General features: G+C 39.0%; 1 protein-coding gene across 4 annotated transcripts in view; it reads left to right on the top strand.

Moving 5' to 3' along the window:
- The window catches only part of CEP128 (centrosomal protein 128), a 137,160-nt gene extending 128,474 nt beyond the window's left edge, over window positions 1-8,686 (top strand). For 3 of the 4 annotated variants that reach the window (XM_087747440.1, XM_087747436.1, XM_087747438.1), the window contains one exon: window positions 8,015-8,686. The gene's annotated coding sequence lies outside the window, so the exon portion shown is untranslated. Of the gene's footprint in view, window positions 1-874; window positions 4,506-8,014 lie in introns of those variants that run through there. The other variant, XM_087747437.1, reaches the window with a different exon arrangement.
- The last annotated feature ends 9,985 nt before the right edge of the window (window positions 8,687-18,671 follow it).

The following is an 18,671-nucleotide window of genomic DNA, read 5'->3' as shown; positions in this document are numbered from 1 at the left end:
AATTAGTGGAAATTCATATAATGATTTCAGGTTCAGCATATATTTGTTATAAGCTGTTTAGAATTATTCTTCTGACCAGAACAGTTTTATCAGCTGACCTCTGGTAGGGCACTTAACAGCACCTGAATCTCACCCATCTGTATTAAGCATGTTGAAGGGCACTGCTGTGTGGCTGTGAAAATTTTAATAGCAGGGTTTAATGATCATTTATTTGTTCTATTTTGTTCTCTATTAGAAAAGATGTGTCATATTGATTTTCAAATGTTATAGAAATACCATATTGCACAGTTGTATTTGTTTGGCTATCTCTATTCTAAACAAATTGGATACAATTCTGCATTACTGTGGTCTCAAACAGCACATCACAGCAGAATTTTCTGCTGCCAAAAGAAATGCAAGTGTTTCTGATGGTCCTTTTTTTATTCTCCTCTCTAGTGCTTCTGGTTGAATCACTACTAATGTGCCTTAAAAAATTTGCCAAATCTGTCAGAGTACTGTAACAACATGAACACCATTGAAACTATTTTGTTTTGTAGGCTTCTTTCATATTTAGGAAGCCTACTTCTTTTCTGAAACACTGTCTTTTTTTTAGCACTGTAGGTGTCTCAGACATAATTCGCAGGTCACTTACAGTGCACTTACTTGACAATCCCCTTGTATTCAGCCTGTTTCAAACAGAACTTCTTCCTGAGAACATCAAAATCAGACAACAAAATCAGAAAAAATTTGAATTCATTTTTGTTTCATTTTTGTTTCATTTTCTATACACTTAAATTACTTAAAATTAAAAAATCTAATTTCGTTAAAAAAATTTCTTTACCTTTTGTATGTGTATAATGCTATCCATTGTAGTGCTAGCATTGTCTTCTTGCAGACTTCTGGCACATCTGCTCATTCAGAAGGTCAAGAAAGCAAAACAGGCACATCCATCTCTTCTGATCTCAACAGCAATGACAGGGCCAAGACAAAAAACATAAACAAATAAACTTCTACTCTGGAGAAGACAGGACAAATAGAAACCTGCTTGTGTCATGGTCTACAAAGAGTGTGGATATCATGAAGCCGTGTTTAGCTCAAGCCACAGTTACCATAAACTAAACTTACACTAAGTGTATCCAACGTTTGTAATTTATTTTTCTAATTAGATCAGAGCACAGCTGGAAATACGGTGTTTAAAATATTTTAGCTGGTTTGTCTGGTGAACCATTAAAAAATTACAAAATAAAATGTCACCAGCTTGCAGACTTTATGCTACCTACAAATTATGGCTAAAAATACAGAAAAGTCATTTTAAAATATATTATAAGAGTAAATCATGCTCTCAAAACACCTCATGTTGTAATGAGGTCTGATGCATGTATTGCTGATTGATAGATAAATGTATGCCCAACCCACTTTACTGAAGCTGAAATTATTTTTGAGGTAAAGCGCCTGTTGGTAAATGAATGAGGCTTTAAGAGAGCCTCAGCTGAGAAGTAATACTCTAGGAAAATAATGCCCTCTCTTTTTCCTAAGGAATTTGTGAAAATCTGGATATTGATTGCTCTTACCATTTTATGTATTTATACATTTTTCCTCACTTGTAACTCAGAAATCTGAAGTATATTTCCTTAAAACAGTATCACTACTGCTTACAGTGTTAGAAAACTAAGGATAAGCAGTCTGAACTCCCTCATTATTACATCAAGTATTGAATCGATTTTTGTACAAAGCAGGACATAAATGCCTACTAGATGAAAAATTTTGGCTTTGAGACTTTAAATATGCTCAGTGCTTAGTATATTTGCCTTTGGCTGTGTGACGGGGTTTTCAGCAGAGTTTTATATCCTTTTTTAAAATTTTCTAAAAGGGCTGGGGGAACAGAAGGGAAGAAGTCAAACCACACACAAAAAAAAAAGAGGAATTTTTAACGAATAGGCTTACGGACTCCAAAGCCAGGAAATTCTTTCTTAAATTTACCCTCTTGGCATGGCAGTCCAGATAGCATGTAATATTTGTCTCTCTTCCACCTTTGATAGGGGTTCATATTGCAAAGTGAATTTTTGTTTCCTTTTTACTGAAGGCTAAAGTTCCATTCATGACATTATGTGAAACTGTCCCTTTGTGGTTTAAGAAATAATATTTTTTCCATATTGGCCTGAAATAATATTCCTCTGACCAGTTTCAGTTTTTAAAGTAGAAAAACAGATAATTTTTTAATAAAACATTTTGTATATTTCAGATCTTGAAAATTCCTGTCCCTTCTGGTAGTCAGATTTTTTTTTAATACTTTAACCCCTTAATGACCTGTTCCTTGATTCTTGCCTAAAGCAGTAGTTTTCAATAATCAAAAAACATGGTATCACACCTAAAAATGGTGGTTTGTTTCTTTGTTCTGTTTGGCATTTGGTAAATCAGGCATGTTTGCATGTATGCACTAAGTACATACAGATTTAACAAGCTAATATTGGGCATCCATGTTTTGTTTAATGCTGTCCTGAAATCCGGTGGTTCAATATTGTGCTTTCAGAAATGCACTGGCCCTTTATTTCAGCATCAAATAATTGTCACTTGAATAACCTTTAAATGTGATGCCCTTCAGTTCCTTAACATTTTACAGCAGACTTAAGAGTACCTATTTTTAATTACTTTTGAGATGGTATTTACTAAATATTCAAAATAATTAATTTTTATTATGTAATTATGTCATCCTAAGAAGAAACGTCAAAATAAAAATACCAGGATAAAAAATAAAATTTTGCAGTGTAAAACAAAGCAATTTTCTTACATTTACTTCTCAAATATTTGATGAAAGCCAGTCTTCAGTGATGGTGAAAGTACTCCTTGGATATTCAAACCTCAGCTACATTTTTACTAGCTATCCCACCAAAGTAAATAAAGAAGATATATTAAAATTCCTTAAAACAAAGAAAATACTATTCTAAAATCCACTTTTGAGCTAAGGAATCTGCATATCAGTTCATCTCTGGCTTACAAGGGATAGTCTCTGCACTGTGTAGCACTGAAAGGATTTTTCATGAATGAAAGTGCTAATATTACCCTGAAAGTAAACAAGTGGGTATTTTTGTAACACTGATATGATTTTTATGGCTAAAAATTAGTAATATGAAACCTGAATACATTCTCATATCTACAGCACGCAGAAGAATTTATTCATAAAATTATGACTACTTGTTACAGTCGAATTTTACCATGGCTCTGTTAAACTCTTCATGTTCAAAGCGTGTTAGTAATATATTTATCTCTCTCTAAGCCCTGTCTTCACCTCACAGAAGTAATTGATACTGAAGTTAATGTGAGCTGCAGGCCAATATTTGGGGATGCAGCCTTGTTAAAAATGGATGTGCATGAGGACATCACACAAATTCCTGTTGTTTTGATCTAATTGTAGAATTTAGAAGCAGATGTAGAGGAAAACTAGTAGTAGAAGGAATGGAAAGCGGCTCATGATTAAATTAAAATTTCAGAACACTTTTATTTTTGGTGTCTTAAATTAAAAACTGCTTTAGAGCTATTTTTTACATCTAAATAAAAGTAATCCCTAAATAAGATTCCATCTTGGATAATTTATTTTTTTTACATACTAAAATACTTTCTACTCGGCACAACTCATCTCAGCTCTTTACTGTAAGCATGTCTAGGCTGTTGTGAGTATGAACTGTTTTGCTTTTCTGTGTAAAGAACTAAATTAGCTGTATACAGAAGGACAGCAGAGCAGAATCTGATAACCTTGGTCTTTCAAAAACCTGTAAACTAATGCCTCTGGGAATGTTGACAACAAAAATGAAAGAGATTGCTGTGGTTAAAATACAGCAACATCCAGCATTTATCATTTTTGCTAACAACAATAGCTCTCGTGTTTCTAAAGCTAACGTTGCACATCTGCCATTTCTGAGGCTGTTAAGAATGAGATTTTGTTTTCTGTTGCCTTAATAGTGGCAAAATCTGTAATATGAGCCTTGAGAAAACATGCAGTGATGATATTTTTTAAATTTCTGGTCATTTTAATTAGGTACCTACTTGATGCTATTTGGAACTAAATTTTTTTCGGAACCCGATTGTTAACATGTTTTCATTAAAGCATTACATTTCAATACAAGAACTGCATAAAGATATTTCTTTTAGGATAATCCTTCTATCTTTATTTACGGACATGGCTCCTTAATAGGTGTTTTGCTTGAATAAGTAGAGCAATTGTTCCTGAGTTGTCTGTTATTTTCATCTGTCTTCAGATCAGAGCTGTTTTGATCTTAGTCTGCTTTTCTCATCTGCCATCTACAGTGCACTAGTATGTCAGAAGACATACCATCATTTCTTCACTTACCCCACGTTAACAGTTTTGGTAGTTGATATGCCTAGGGAATGACTTTAGTTTTGAAGGCAGTTGTTTCTTATAACATAATCTCTTTTCATATAAATTCTGCCACTCTTATTTGCTTACTAAAATAAAACCTACTTGGTAAACTGACTAACATCAGATCACATGATGCCTAATTTTAAAGATTATCCCACAGGCAAAAGTAAATGTGTCTTACTACTTTTGTCTGGAGATTCTAAATGCTACCATTCATTCTACTATCAGTTTGTAGAGGAAAATAGTAAAGGATAGACTTCGCTGCAATAACCCCGAAATATTATTGATTCCAGGCAGATGAAGAGGCTACAACTAATTTAGGAGATCTGCCTAAGTGCTTGGTCTAGAACCTAAAAAAATTCATATTACAAAGTATGTTTCTTCATTGTGTCAGTATCAAATTGTCCTCAGTAGAAACAGTTGCTGACATCTAAAATATTTCTTAGAAGCAATACCAAAATTTGCTAGAGATGATTATAGAACCATAGAATCATTTAGGTTGGAAAAGACCTTTAAGATCATCAAGTCCAACCGATCACACAGTATGATTCTGCAAATGTGGATTTCTGTGTCACTCACATTGTTAAACAAGCATTGAACTGGGAAGCCAGCCCAATTTATGTTCTGGCATTAGGCTCTTAACAGAAACCACCAGTGACCCAGTTTTGTACTTAGTGTGGAAAACGATGAAGATGAGCTGTGTTTTACTGCTGGCCAAGAGAACAGTTTGCATCTGTGGCATAAGCTATTTTGTGTACAGATCTCAATGAGTGCACCATTTTTAATGAGGTTTTCACTGCTGGGTGCAACACTAACAACACAATCTCATGCAAACAGCTGCAACCATGAAGACATCATGTAGCTGGCAGACTTTCTGTTATATGTTTTGACTAACAGAATGTCAATAAGTCCATTAGAAACCATGGAGCTGTTTGTTTTGTCTTCACTGGAGAGGTCTCCAGTGCAGTCGTAAAGCTAGAAAATGAAGAAACCTTAGTCAGTGTGAGCTACATCAGTGGTGAGGCTCACTAGCCACACAATGTGAATCTGTTAGCACTTGTCTGCTGATTGATTAGAAGTCTGTAAATTAACAAAAGACTAATCAACAAAGTTTAAAAAAAGTGGGACAAATTGTTCTTATTTGGTAGATAAAAAATCTCTGTGAAAATGGAAAAATCAAGTATCAAAGTCACGAAACACTTAATTTTTCCAGAATGCAAGTAATTTCTTAAACTTTGCTAGAGTGACAGCCTTTTATAGACTACCTTTGAAGCCTCTGAATATATTAATCAACAGACATCAATCTCACTTCACATCATCTCTTATTGTGAGAGACTTGCTCACTTTGATTTAGACTTAATTATGTCCCCATACTTCGGGAAATTCTGTTATGTACACTGTACACCGAATCTCAGACTGGAAATAATTCCATTGGTGACAGCTGATGTCACACGTATGGAGTGCTGGCTGGTACAATGTATTTTAACAAATAGATCAGATGTTCAAATTTCAGCCTTAGTATTGCATTACGAGAAGAATGTGACAAATAGATAAAACATTTAGACTGTAGGTCACATTCAGTGTATCACTGTGGTTTTGAAGGTTAATCACTTTTGAAGCTGAAATTTCTATATGTGCTTATTAGCATATTTTTCTTTCTTTGGAGAGTGTGAGAAAAAATATGTTAGTCACTTTTGAGTTCTGGAACATGATTTGTCATTTTATGCTGCCCGTTTCTATTTAATTTGGGGATAAATAAAAAAGCAGCTAATTCTAATACCTCATTACAAGCACTCCTAATTAAGTTAGTTGATGCATGAGTCATTAGCCTGCAGATCTTTTGTTTCCATTTAATTTGAATAAAATACAGTGATTTTTACATTTAATGTTCTAAAACTGGAACAAAATTAGTCTTGTGATCTAGCATTTTGGTTGGGAAATTTTAAAACTAAGATTGCCCAGGCATCTTATACATGTGACACTGAACATATTACATCACATTTCCCAGTCAACTATTGCCACTGCAGTACACTGTAAAGTGACCTTAAAGAATCTGCAGAACTTCAACCTTGTTGTACCTGTTAATGTAATGGAGATAGGCATAGTGGAATGAAATTCCTCAACATGTAATTATTTCCTGACATAAAGTCCTTGAAAGACCTTTGCCAGTAGTTAAGCAAGGAGTCTAGCACCTGATGTAATTTAAAAGGTTCCCTGGCCACATTCCCGTATAAGCTCAACTCTCAGGAGGGTATTAGGGACGTCTGTGTGAAAAAATGCGTATCTGTCTTTTCTTTGTTAGATTTTCATCTTAGTTATCCTTTCTCATGAGTTTGATTCTGTGTGTACGTATAAACGTGCTGCTACTTTTTGTTCCTGTAAAATGCACCCGAGAAGGCAGCATGTTGAAGCTGACATAGCTGTAGTAACCAGAACTATTGCAGTTTCCTTCAAACTTGATTTCTGAAATGTAAAGGTGTGTTCAAACATATAATAGCTATGTAGATGTCATGTATAGTCCTGTTCACATAATTACATATCTTTCCTATAGACGTAGACATGCATAAACAAGTTCCTACACTGTAAAACTTCACTGGTCAAAAAAAAAAATTAATGCTTTGTGTTGGAAATCCTGACTACACTAAAGCTAGCAGAGGCCTTGTCTCTACTATCAGTGGAGTTATGATTTCATGCTGAGAAATGCCCCTTGAGAAAAGGGGGGCGAAATATTTTCTCAACCTACTTCTTCATTGCATTTTGGAGGTCTGCAAGTCTGCATTATGTGCTGGTCTGGTGAGCAACAAGTATGTACTGAAAAATCCATGTTCTTGTAAAAATAATTTCATAGCAAACTGTAAACATTTGGAATAATTCGACACTATCTCATTTTACTATTTTAATTTGTTTTTCAAAATCTGAGAAATGGGATTTTGAGTTCATTTGGGCTCTTGTATAAGTACTTTTATTTCTCAAGAAGGCTAAAACAAATTTAGTTATATAATGAAAACCACTGTGTTGCTAAATGGCATCAATACAAGCTTATGAAATTTGCAAAACTCATAAATATTACGGCTCTCTGTTCCATTCTAATGTGGCCTACTACAGCTTTTTCAAAATAATGAAACTTTCTCAAAGGAGAGATAGTTCATCTGTTAAGGTGTATTAATTGTATTTCACACTCACCACTAAATGTTTTGTTTCACATCAGGTTTTCAACAAAATCTAGTAATTCATTAAGTACCTAAAATGGGAATTTTCATATGTGTAGGCAGAAGCTAATTATACCTTACATCCAAATGCCAACACTATTGATAGACTTATTTTTTTTAACAAAAAGCTCACAAAATAAAAACAGTTTTGACTATTTGTTAGACATTCTCTAACAAATATTTTTTTTGTCCTGTGATATTTTTGTTCCAAGATACTTCTCAAGGTGTTTGCATTACAGTTTTTCTATTACCTGCCATCTTCAGGGGGGAAAAGAGCAACTTAGCTGTCTTCAGAATTCCATAATGAATTAAAAAAATATGGAATCATAGAATCATTTAGGTTGGAAAAGACCCGTAAGATCGTCAAGTACAGCCAAACTACTGCTTGACTACTACTTTCTGTGGATTGCATGGATGCACATAAAACTAAGTCTACAATTTGTGTTTTCAGAACACCTCTTGCAGGTTTAGGAGCAACGCATTGTAGAAGTATAAAAGGAAAAGCTTGTTACCACGTTATTCTGAAGCACAGGTCCTCATCAACCCGTGAAGTTTGCGGTACTCAGTTACACGCATGAGGTGTGACTCGTGTCACACCAGTACACCAGTTTTATTGTTGCATGGCTGCATTGACTTCAGAATGCCTATGCCTGGTTTATACCAATATCAAGCCAGAATCAAATCTCGTGTATAAAGCATAAGTACTAATCAGAATACCAAGTGCTGAGATCACGTCAAGTGATTACAGTATAAAGTATATGAAAGCTGTCTATTGTGCTCTGAGTATGTTGCTGCAAACTGATAGCTTGACAGAGTCTGCAGGTATGTTTAAGTTTGGTTAAGGTTCTATATGGAAAGTTCATATGTTAACTTAATGTCAACACTTGAACCTACTTTCTGCAATCTGAATAGAAAATGTTAGCCAATGAGGCAGTAACAAAAATACCAAACTTCATTACTTTTTGTTGACTTGGGACTTACTCCAAGCTATTCCTGAAAGCAAGGTCACAAGTGTTTATTGCATCTCAGGAGATAGTTAGTACCTTTGCAGGATCAAAGTGCTAGCTGTACTCATAATTTAAAGTGTAACATGAAACATTGTCATTTTTGTAAGCTAACAAAATAAATTATTTTTCCAAGCAGTGCATAGCATCTGTATTCATTTGCCTAACACTGCCAAACTTTTGTAAAGACCTGTTTTATGTAATTGATCTTTTTTGTTTTGTGTGAAAATAGATGTGTGATGTGGATTTATGTTCAATTTTGCTTTTTAATGTGTCTCTAAGAACAACAATATGCTCTCAGATTTTTTCTTTGTTTTCTTTCTTCTACTATAAAATTTGTTTAAAAACTAAGATGGTAGTTTTGAGGTGAGAATCAGTAGTTTTCTTCAAAAGTGTGTGTTTAAAACACTTATTTAGGTAAAAGATTTGTTTACCATTATGGACCAAAAAAGTAAATCTGGCACATATTATAGTGTTACAATAGGGGTGTGTCTTTATGTTGCCCATGAATCACGGAGTGTTTCCAGAGGCGTTCTTGAATGGGACAAGGCTGTTGTGCCTATAGCCTCTTACAGAGTGTGAACGAGATTCATTTGACTGAACTTGTGTTTGTGCAGAACATATGCCTCCATCTAAATGAACCTGCCTTTGTAATCAACAGAGTTCCTGGGATCTATGGCATCATTCATCTCACCCCAAAGTAAACACCCACAGTTTGATCAAATGAATTGCAGCGAACTGCTCTAACTATATTGACTAGATCTCCATTTAGTAAAAAGGGAAACCAGACAGCTACCTTAGATACATATGCCTGCGTTCTAAGTACAAATCAGTCAGGGTTCACCATGTCCACCCGCAGGGTGATTTATCTGATTTCCAGGGTAAGTTAAGTTCTTTATTACCTTAAATGAAAGATACCACTGGAGTCAGTGGAATGGGATGCAGTTAAGCATGCAAAGAGATTGAGCCATTGCAGTATTTAATGGAACAAAAATCATTGTTGCTGGAAAGTTCCACAGAGCTAAATTTCTATGGAAGCATTTCATGGAAAAGCAAAGCCTTGCATTATATTTTAAAATACAAAGTAAAACCAAAAATAAAATAGTATGCGTTGCATCGTTCCATATAAAGAAGTTTCTTATTCTGGCTTCTCATGATGAGATGGCCAAACTACAGTTTCTTTATATCCTGAGAAATCACTCATTCAAAGCCTGTAATTATTTGACTAATTCAGTTCTCCTCAATTACATATTCCCTTGCCTTTTGGACTTAAGAGGTTTTGTATGCCTTTTACATAGTTTTGTGATCTGCAGTTGTTTTATGGCAAACATCTTTTTCCCTTGTCAGACCATTTTTTCACTGGCCTTGGTATCTGCAGGGTTGTTTCTCTCCCATATTCTCGCTCCTCTCTTCTGGCTGCTGTTGCGCAGGAGTTTTTTCCCCTTCTTAACTCTGTTATCCCAGAGGCGCTACCACCATCGCTGATGGGCTCGGCCCTGGCCGGTGGAGGGTCCGTCTTGGAGCCGGCTGGCATTGGCTCTATCAGACATGGGAGAAGCTTCTAGCAGCTTCTCACAGAAGCCACCCCTGTAGCCACCCCACTACTAAAACCTTGCCATGCAAACACAATACACATCAGTATGTTGGTTCTAATTTTACCTGTAAAACCAAGGTCAGTAAGGTTGAAAAAGCAGTTGACACTTGACAGTGTCCTGTAGCTATGTCAAGAGAAATCACGAACTTACAGGTTTTCATACACACAAGCAGTACATGAATAGGAGTAGTCACTGATGCCACAGAAACAGCATCAAGGACAAATTTTACTGTGAATGTTTTATATTTTATTGGAGCAGATGGATGCTATTTTACAGAAATATATTTTGAATACATTCTTGCATTAAAAGAAAGATGTTTGAAAGGAACATTTAATAACTGACATTAGCTAATGATATCTTTTCATTGGATGTAAAAAAGTGATCTTTCGCTCCAGCTACTGCTAGCCCACTGCTAATCCCATTTTCTGGGGCTTTAGGGGTGGGTTGGCCTAAAACATACTGAGTTGGAATAGCTCTCAGCCTTGATAATTTCATATAAAAAAAAAAGAGCATAAGGATTTTGTCCATCACCTTTCTTGATAGACTTCTCAACTGTTTTTGCCAGCTTCCATGATTTAACCCGGAAGTTCTGGCCAAATTACTTAATTTGTTACATACACTTTTTCTACCCTCTGGCATTTCACTGGGATATGTAATTCTTTCTTCATATCAATATTGCATTTTTTGCACTGCTGTTCTCTGTGGGAGGAAGGATAGATTAGTCCAAAAGTGATCAGGGCAGAGAAATGCAATGGAGAACCTGAGTAACATGAACTTAGAGCTGTCCTACACTCTATATACTTGACATAGGTATGCAACTTTCCTGTGTCTCACAGAACTGATTTCTGAACCATAGGGCCATTGATTTGGTTATAAATCTATAATTGTAATATAACTATATAATATACACAATCTATAATAAAATCTATAATTGTATCTGTTGGTCCATACTTTTTAACCACATTGCTTATATATAAATTATATAGTCTTACAGTAGTAACAAAGTAAAGAAGGATCTTGAGGGTATTCATAGAATCATAGAATGGTTTGGGATGGAAGGGACCTTTAAAGGTCATCTAGGCCAACCCCCCCTGCAGTGAGCAGGGACATCTTCAACTAGATCAGGTTGCTCAGAGCCCCATCCAGCCTGGCCTTGAATGTTTCCAGGGATGGAGCATATACAGCCTCTCTGGGCAACCTATTCCAGTGTTTCACCACCCTCACTGTAAAAAATTTCTTCCTTATATCTAGTCTGAATCTACCCTCTTTTAGTTTAAAACTATTACCCCTTGTCCTATTGCTACAGGCCCTGCTAAAAATTCTATCCCCATCTTTCCTATAAGCCCCCTTTAAGTATTGAAAGGCCACAATAAGGTCTCCCCGGAGCCTTCTCTTCTCCAGGCTAAACAACCCCAATTCTCAGCCTTTCCTCATAGGGGACGTGTTCCATCTGATCATTTTTGTGACCCTCCTCTGGACTCACTCCAACAGGTCCATGTCTTTCTTGTACTGAGGACTCCAGACCTGGAGGCAGTGCTCCAGGTGGGGTCTCACCAAAGCAGAGTAGAGGGGCAGAATCACCTCCCTCGACCTGCTGGCCACGCTTCTTTTGATGCAGCCCAGGATATGACAGGCTTTCTGGGCTGCGAGTGCACATTGTTGGCTCACGTCCAGCTTTTCATCCACTAGTACCCCCATGTTCTTCTCTGCAGGGCTGTGGTGAGCTGCTCAGTCCCTTCATCCCCCAGCCTGTATTGATACCGGGGGTTGCCCTGACCCAGGTGCAGGACCCTGCACTTGGCCCTGTTGAACCTCATGAGGTTCACACGGGCCCACTTGTTGAGCTTGTCCAGGTCCCTCTGGATGGCCTCCCATCCCTCAGGCGTGTCAACTGCACCACTCAGCTTGGTGCCATCTGCACACTTGCTGAGGGTGCACTCGATCCCACTGTCTATGTCATTGGTGAAGATATTAAACAGTACTGGTCCCAGTAGGGCCCCCTGAGGGACACCACTTGTCACCCATCTCCATCTGGACATTGAGCTGTTGACCACTACTCTCTGGATGTGACCACACAGCCAGTTCCTTATCCACCAAATAGTCCATCCATCAAATCCATCTCTCTCCAATTTAGAAAGAAGGACGTTGTGGGGGACCGTGTCAAAGGCCTTACAGAAGTCTAGATAGATGACATCTGTAGCTCTTCCCTTGTCCACTGATGTAGTCACTCCATCATAGAAGGCCACTACGTTGGTTCAGGCAAGATTTGCCCTCTGTGAAGCCATGCTGGCTGTCTCAAATCACCCCCCTGTCCTCCATGTGCCTTAGCATAGCTTCTAGGAGGATCTGTTCCATGATCTTCCCAGGCACAGAGGTGAAGCTGACAGGTCGGTAGATCCCAGGGTCCTCCTTTCTACCCTTTTTAAAAGTGGGTGCAATGTTTCCCTTTTTCCAGTCACTGGGGACTTCACCTGACTCCCATGACTTTTCAAATATCATGGAGAGTGGCTTGGCAACTACATCAGCCAATTCCCTCAGGACTTTGATGCATCTCGTCAGGTTCCATAGACTTACATGCATTCAGGTTCCTCAGGTGGTCTCGAACCTGATCTTCTCTTACAGTGGGAGGGACTTTGCTCCCCCAGTCCCTGCCTTGCAGTCCATCCACTTGAGAGGTGTAGGAATAGAGGTTGCCAGTGAAGACTGAGGCAACAAAGTTATTAAGTGCCTCCGTCTTCTCCTCGTCCGTTGCTACCAGTTTGCCAGTTGTGTTCATCAGCGAGGGGTACACTTTCTTTGACCTTCCTTTTCTGGCTGACATACCTGTATAAGCCCTTCTTATTATTCTTTCTGTCTCTTGCCAAGTTCAGCTCCAGCCACGCCTTGGCTTTCCTGACACCATCCCTACACAACTAGGCACTGTCGCTATGGTCTTCCCAGGATACCTGTCCCTGCTTCCACTGCCTGTGTATTTCCTTCTTGCTCTTTAGGTTGACGAGCAGGTCTTGACTCATCCATGCCAGTCTCTTGCCTTCCTTTCCTGATTTCTTACACATGGGAATTGAGAGTTCTTGTGCTCTCAAGTGTCCTTAAAGATCTGCCAGCTGTGTTCTGCTCTCTTGTCCCTGAGGGCAGTTTCCCAGGGGGAAAACCAGTTTCCCTGGGTTAGGACTAACTCCTTGAACAGCTGGAATTTTTCTTTCCTAAAATTCAGGGTCCTGACTTTACTCTTCTCCTGTCCCATACCCCTCAGGACTGCGAACGCCACCAGTGCATGATCACTGCAGCCCAGGCTGCCTGCAGTCTTGATGTCTCTGATTAGCTCACTTGCATTGGTGGCCAACAGGTCCAGTATTGCATCGCCTCTGGTAGGGCTGCCTATTACCTGGCTTAACAAGTTATCAAGAATGCACTCCAGGAGTGTCCTGCATCGCCTACAGCTTGCCGTGCTACTTTTCCAGCAGATGTCAGTGTGGTTGAAGTCCCCCAGCAGGATGAGAGCCTGTGAGCGCGATGCCTCCTATAGCTGGAGTAAGAAGGCTTCATCAATAGGCTCCCTTTGATTGGGTGGCCTCTAGTAAACATCAACCACACGGTTCCCTTTGTTGCCTTGGTCTCTAATTCTTACCCCTAAGCTTTCAACCTGCTCATGGCTATTCTTTAGAGACAGCTCTTCACAATCTACCCATTTCTTGACATAGAAGGCAACCCCTTTGCAGCTCCTTCCTCACCTGTCCCTTCTGAACAGCTTGTAGCCATCAATAGCCACACTCCAGTCATGGGATTAGTCCCACTGAGCTTCAGTAATCGCAACGAGGTCGTAGCTTTCTGGCAGTGCAGTGGCTTCCAGCTCCTCCTGTTTGTTGCCCATGCTGTGTGCACTGGTGTAGAGGCACTTCAGCTGGTCGTGTCACCTTTTTAGAGTAACACCTTAATTCCTTTGAGGTATTTCACTGATGTTTCCCTGTTGGCTCCTATTACCTCAGGAGCCCCTGGCTCATCTCTGTAAGACTTCAAGTGTGCTCCAGTGTACCCAGCATATCTCAGAGCAACAGGCTGAGGGCCCTTGCTAGCACCCCATCCCTCAAACCTTGGCATGTTGTCCCATGGCTTGTTATGGGCGAGCCTGATATTACCCCCTTCCCCCTTCAAGTCTAGTTTAAAGCTCTGTGAATCAGCCCCACTAGCTTGTGAGCAAAGACCCCTTCCTCTTTTGAGAAAGATTAATCCCTTCTGACACCAGCTGTGTAGACCATCCCATTATCGAAAAACACAAAATTCTGGTGGCAGCACCAGCTGCAGAGTATCACAGTTCCACTGTAAGGCACAGAGCCATAGGAAACCTGGCTTCATTAATTCCAGAACTGCTTGGATTTCTTACACCATTTTCCCTAAGATTAATTTGTAGTTGGTAATGTGTGAGCATGAACATGTTTTCAAGTGGTTTTAAAAAGAAGGAAAAAACCACTACCCAAACAAACTATTATTTTCAAAATCTTCCCACTGCTTCTGAAGGTCAAATTTCAAGTACAAATCTATTCTGTTTTGAGTTTTTTTTTGTTTTATGTAATGTATGTTGGCTGGTATTTTTACCTTGCAGTGGAACAAAGAGCAGCTTCAACTCTAAGATACTGGGTTTTGCCAGATTTTTTTAAGAAGTAAAAATTTAAAAAAAAAAAAAAATTGTTATAGGTGTCCCCTACATACAACGTAACTTCTAAAATATTGTACATTTACCTTGCTTTTATCAATTTCTTAGTGATGTTTATTTCCAGTATCTCTTATTTCCATGTGCAGCTTCCAATGACCGTGGTGAAAAAAAGCAGTTAGTTACATTACATTTTAAAATGTTTTTTAAGGTCCATACCTAGTTGAAGTCACAGGTACTTCAGAGAGAACATGATAGAATTTTGCTGGCATTTTATAAGAAGAAAGAGTTACAAAAAGAATAATAAATAGTCTTAGGAATCCAAAATGAAAAAAAAAAATGCCAGGAACATCCTATTATATGGCGTTTGCATTACTAAACCACTTAGTTAGGATCTGGGATCCCATTATATTAAATACCACAAAGAGAAGTAAATTTACTACAGCTGCCTTTAAAAAGCTTTTAAAAGTAGAAATGTACAGGCAAATATTGTATTTGTTTCATCTCATCTTTCCTAAAGAACGGGTAATTGTCCTGGTTTTGGCTGCAATAGAGTTAATTTTCTTCCTAGTAGCTGGTATAGTACTGTGTTTTGGATTATAGGATGAGAATAATGTTGATAACACACTGATGTTTTCGTTGTTGCTGAGCAATGTTTACACTAAGTCAAGGGGTTTTCAGCTTCTTATACTGCCCTGCCAGCAAGGAGGCTGGAAGTGCACAAGAAGCTGGGAGGGGACACAGCTGACCCCAACTGACCAAAGGGCTAATGCATACCATATGAGGTCATGCTCAGCAGATAAAGCTGGGGGAAGAAGCAGCAAGGGGGGGGATGTTCAGAGTGATGGTGTTTGTCTTCCCGAGTAACTGTTATGCACGATGGAGCCCTACTTTCCTGGAGATGGCTGACCACCTGCCTGCCAATGGGAAGCAGTGAATGAATTCCTTGTTTTGCTTTGCTTGCGTGCGTGGCTTTTGCTTTACCTATGAAACTGCCTTTATCTCAACCCATGAGTTTTCTCACTTTTACTCTTCCGATTCTCTCCCCCATCCCACCGGGGGGGAGTGAGCAAGTGGCTGTGTGGTGCTTAGTTGCTGGCTGGGGTTAAACCACAACAGTCCTTTTTGGTGCCCAGCATGGGGCTTGAAGGGTTCAAGATAACAACAGATTTGAATGGAATGTGCTAGATCGAATTTATACCTGTTATTGCTGTTTAGCTATTAATTGGCAGGCTCCTGTGCTTGCCATGGGGCTTGCTTGCCTTACTGTATATTAGAGTCTAGTGCTCATTAGTGGCTGCTTTTTACTTTTGCTGCTTGCTGTACTGCTGAACTGCTTATCATCTTACTCTACTGTGCCTGAGAATATTCTGATAACAGCAATGACAGTTATAGAATTCTCCCAGGAGTCAATAGGTATGGAAGAAAGGTATTTCAGAACTGTTGGAAATTTTGGATGGGGATCACCATTAATCAGGGCAGTCTTGTATTGGTGGCCTGTAGCATGGTGTTATGGCCTAGTGTACTGTCCCAAAGTAATGAGGCATCTCTTCATTGCTTTTGAAGGAGGTACTAGTCTACAGCTGCTAATGGAGACTTCAGCTTGAGATGCGTCCCCTGATAATAGAGCTCTCATGATGGCAGACAAATACCCTACAGGCTCCTTTACAAGTGAAACCCAGAAGTTTATTCTAGTCTCCTTTTGGATACCTTAAGAATATGTGATCCTTAGGTAGAATTGAAAAGAAGCAAATACTGTCTGGAAAAGGCTGCTGCCTGAAAACCACTGCTGGAAGTACCAATGGTTCTTCAGAAGACAGGATGACTATGAGGACACATCAATCAACATCTCTGATGCACTTGGCTGTGCACCCCATTACAGCTCAAACAAGATTTTTCAATGAGTAAGGAAGGTATGTTGATAAAGAGTGGGCAAATTGGTTTCACGGGAATTTTAGTGGTTTTTTTTTTCAGGAAAATGCATTTGTTGTTTCTTCAGATAGAAGCTCCAGCTGACCGTAGGTCAGTAGTGTGGACCTCACCTTATGCTTGCTTGTTTTATAAGGCAGGAACCCACTGAACTATGAAGTGGTGTTTCTTCCTGGCCTGGCCCTGTGTACCTCCCGGTGCCTCACATTCAGATAGGAACTAAACCAGAGAACAAGACTGGGTCTACAAAAAATTCCCGAGAACTGTGGAATAAGAACAATAGGCAATGCTGAAAATTAAAATTTGGATTTTATCTCGGGAGCTGAGAATTTGGAAACAGTCTGTCTACAGCAATGTGGAAGCCAGCTAATAGTCAATTTTGTGATAACTTCCAAACAAGCAATGACATATATAAAACACTGAATCTAGCATAGACTGCTGCAACCAACAGCAGTGCTAGAGATGAGTGCTGCTTATGATTTCCTCACAGTCCCTTGGAACAAACTATACTATGACTTTGCTAAGAGGTGGTTCCAAAAATTCTCCCCACATCTACCCGGTCGAGAAATGCAGTGTTATTTCTCTTAGTTTCTTGTAAGCTCCATTTTGTGGTGAAACAGAATAAACTCAGCCTTTAGGACATCCACCGAATACAGACATAACAATATTTACCAGCATAAATGAAGTTAGGATAATAGGTTTTCAGATTTTATGGCCAGGTTTTTGGTCATTCTTTCAGAGTTCCTGAGAGTTGCTCTCTTGGCATCTCATCTGTTGATCTTACCCTCAGGGCACATACAACTTTCCATTTCCCATATCCTTTTGTCTTCTAATCCCCATGCAATGGGTCATATTTGCTTTATTTGTTTGAGTTTATACGTCACGTTTCTTTAAAAAGAGACTGATGGGGTCAGGAACTTTTGGAGAAAGGCAGGAAGATGACTTCTCCCCAAGGAGTAACTGAATGTGCTCAGACAGAGAAGTTTTCAGTATGTGGGGTGGGGCGCTCAGAGAGGGAGAGCTCAGCAAGAGGCAAAAACAGGACATTGCAGAGAGAAGGAGGGAACAGACAAGACTGAAAGGTGATGGAAATAAACATTCCTGGGAACTTACGAGGGACTGTGCATCATTTGCTGCGCTTCAGAAAACCACCATGTTGCTGGTCTGAGACCAAGCCTGGAAGAAAAGACTCATTTGTGGGCAGGAGGAAATTTGTTTAGAGATGCTTTTAATCTTACTCTGTTTTACTTAAACATTTTAAGATTTCTCTTTTTCTAGAAGGGATAATTATTCTAACCTGTGTTCTGAGAATGCTTCTTTTTTCCTGCTTAAAGTCTTGTAGTCTTGGAGGGGAATTTGCTCTAGGTTGATTAGGTTGATTTTTTATGATGATCCACCTTCCATTCCTGGTTGACTCAAGGCCCCATCATGCCGCGTCTTCAAGCTCTTTCTTTTTCAAAATTCCATCTCTTTTCAGAGCAGGCCAAATCCTGGAGCTGTACTGCTCGTTACCCTTCACCTCAGGGTCTCCGTACACAAACCTCCTGCTCAGCAGGATTATTGACATGCACCCGTCCGTCTTCATTCATTTGCTTGTTCCTGTTCGTTCTCTGCCAGCAATTCTAATCTGTCCCCTAATTCTCTTTCCTGCCTCCTGTTCTCAGCTCCAGCCGCTGTCCTTGGAGGAGCCAGCTACTCCTCTTCCACCAGAAGGCAATTAACTATTCACAAATTGATTAGAGATTTTTTTTCTTCTTGATATCACATGATTACTTAACATGCACATAATCCGTCTGGTAAGGAAGTTTCTTGGTCATCCAGGGAAAATTATATATTCCAGCTCCTCTGGGATCTTTCTGGTCAGATTCACGAAGGAAACCTTTCTTGCTCAGTTCCAGCTATTCCACGTGTTCCGTCACTGCCAGCTTGAAG

The sequence above is a fragment of the Nipponia nippon genome, unplaced genomic scaffold (assembly GCF_047370975.1).
Source record: "Nipponia nippon isolate SJK-2023a ecotype South Korea unplaced genomic scaffold, ASM4737097v1 scaffold_11, whole genome shotgun sequence".
Lineage (NCBI taxonomy): Eukaryota > Metazoa > Chordata > Aves > Pelecaniformes > Threskiornithidae > Nipponia > Nipponia nippon.
Note: the sequence above shows the minus strand (reverse complement) of the source record. Positions and strands in the feature narration are given on the sequence as shown.